We start from the raw sequence: 2,769 nt of genomic DNA, 5'->3' as shown, positions 1-2,769 counted from the left end.
TGTGTGTGTGTGTTTTCTTTTCACAGCTACCCCAGGATGAGGCTGGCCCATCTCTCAGCCTATGTCTACTTCTGCCTTATCTCCAAAGTTAATCTGTCTTTAAAGATTTGGATGCTGGACAGCTAGATGACTCAGAAGGTAAAGGCACTTGCTGCTAAGCCTGACAACTTGAGTTTGATCCCTGGGACTCACATTGTAGAAGGAGGGAACTGACTCCTATAAGTTATCCGACTTCCAGATACCTAAAATAAATAAACAAATAGATAGATGAACAAATATATAAATCTAAAAAAAAAAAAAAGCTTTTAAGGACTTGGTACTGAAGGGCCTCACTAGTTTATGTAATGCTTTGAAAACTTAGAATAACCCTTCTCTTTATGGACACACAGCAAAGCTAAGACCCAGGGATGCTAGAGGAGTTTAGGCTGTGTCTTATGCTTGCTTTTCTTCCTCAGCTAGGAGTCCTTCATGAGGGCATATCTCACAGACCTGAGTATCAGGGCCTACTGCTGCCTGGCATTCTGTAGTCGGTATTATCTATCCCTTGAAAGATCTTGATACACACCTTTGTTTTAGGGTTGAGGCAGAAGTCCAGGGAGGTCTTAGCACTGCACCTGAAGGACTTTGGTAAGTGCAGGTGTGGGAGGATGGGCAGGGATGAGGTGTCAAGATTAGATGGGAGATCCCTCTCTTCTTCCTGAACCTGCTCTCTCTCTCTGAGCCAAATTGGGAATTTAGGGGGTTGCAGTCTACCTTCCCCAGCTTGGAGTAGGAGGAGGTTACTGTTTTCCCTATGGTGGCCAAGTAGCTCAGTGTGGTGCAGGACTAGCAATGGGCATTCTTCTCTTACTGGAGGGTGACATTCCCACCAGGCTTGGCTTCTCCCATAATGGGCTGGTGGGAAGCTATGATTACCCTAGTCTATTTCCAAGCCTTGTCCTTCAAGATAGATTATGAAATGGTAGGAGAGCAGAAATGAGGTTTGGGGAGCAACTGTTTTGCCTGTGCTTTGCCTGCAGGCTATTCTTTCAGGTTAAATGCTTACATTGGCAGCAAACAAGTTGGCCATTGGGCAATTTAGAATACTGATGCCCAGAAAAGGCAGGCAACATATAATAGGCACCAGGGGTTTCTGGAATCCTGGGTAAATTCTTTAAGGAAAAGGGTACTGCTTCAGTAATAGATAGATGCTTCCCATCTAACCCCTCAAAGCCTCCTCGTCTCTGTGCCCTATGTAGGCCTGGGCACTTAGTTTCCTACAAGTGATTAGTGAGCCAAGCACAGTTTCCTGGTCAAACTGTTTTCCTACTCCCAGGTCTGAGCTGTCTGAGTACCTTCTAACGTGGTGTTGGTCCCTACACTCTGGATTTGCATGCTCAGCTACTCCCCATTGCTATAGGCCATTTTTGGCATCTTTTTATTGGCTTCTCATGAAGATTATTTCATAAGCTTCATGAATGATTCTCTTCTCCATGCTTCCTGAAGGGCTGGTTTCCTGGCACCTCTGCCTCACATATTAGTAGCCTACAAACTTTCTCACCTTCTTACATTTGCCTTAGGGTTACCACAGAGCTCTCAGAACTGCTCAACACAAGTTGGGAAGTGGGTGGCTGAAGGAAGAAAGCAATGACTTTCAAAATCTATCCTTATTCCAAATGATAAGGTTTGAGACAAACCAAATGCTCTCAAATAAATGCTCTCAATTTTTACTCCTGTGGCTCTCCAAAACCTGGATTCTTAGAGGAGGTGCATTCCTTGCCCTGACAATCTTCAGCTAAGTGCAGTTGTAAGTAAAATTTCACAACTATATTCTCATGTGGCCTTGTTCTTCAGGGTACATTTTCCCTTTTTCTTTTTTTGGGTTTTTGAGATAGGGTTTCTCTGTGTAGCCTTGGCTGTCCTGGACTCACTGGCTTTATAGACCAGGCTGCCCTTGAACTCATAGTGATCCACCTGCCTCTGCCTCTTGTGCCACAGGGCCTAGCTACTAGGGGTACATTTTCATAGATGCCAAGATCCAAGGTCCCATAGGTACAGCTGAACACATGAGCACACTCATGCAGAGATCTTAGAGGTATATGTACCTTCATGCTGAGACATAAGCCCATGGCCTACACCTGACACACATACACATGTACAGGCATGGGTCCCTAGAGTTATATATGTAGGGATATACAGGCCCAGTCTGTGGGCATACCTGTGTATACTTAGTCTGTACACAAAACATGAATATCCAGAGATAAATGTGCACAGATACCAAGGGCTGGGTTCATGTGTACATCTGATCACTTCCATATATGTACGCATTCACAGGAGGTATAAGTGTACAGACACCTAACCATAGGCCTACGGACAAATAGTTACCTGTGCACACACAAATATGTTTATGTAAACATATTTATAGGCACCTGTAGTACAAATACACTCAGTCCTAGAACAGAGGAAATCCCTGTAGTGCAGAGATGCTCTCTCTCTCTCTCTCTCTCTCTCTCTCTCTCTCTCTCTGTGTGTGTGTCTGTCTCTCATTCCTGTTCCCTCCCTCTCCCATACCTATATGCAAGTTTTCAGAATGCACATGCACAGACATCCAAGTCCAAGGCTCCATGTGCACCTTTCATTCCCACTTGCACATACATAAGCACCCAAAGGTATGTATGCATACATGCTAGAAACACCAGCCTTTGTCAATGGGCCCCTCTGAATGCACACACACAGCTGTGTATAAGCACCTTGGTAGGCACATGTACACATAAAAGAATGAACACTCAG

This window comes from Meriones unguiculatus, chromosome X, assembly GCF_030254825.1.
Source record: "Meriones unguiculatus strain TT.TT164.6M chromosome X, Bangor_MerUng_6.1, whole genome shotgun sequence".
In the NCBI taxonomy this organism is placed as follows: Eukaryota; Metazoa; Chordata; class Mammalia; order Rodentia; family Muridae; genus Meriones; species Meriones unguiculatus.
Note: the sequence above shows the minus strand (reverse complement) of the source record.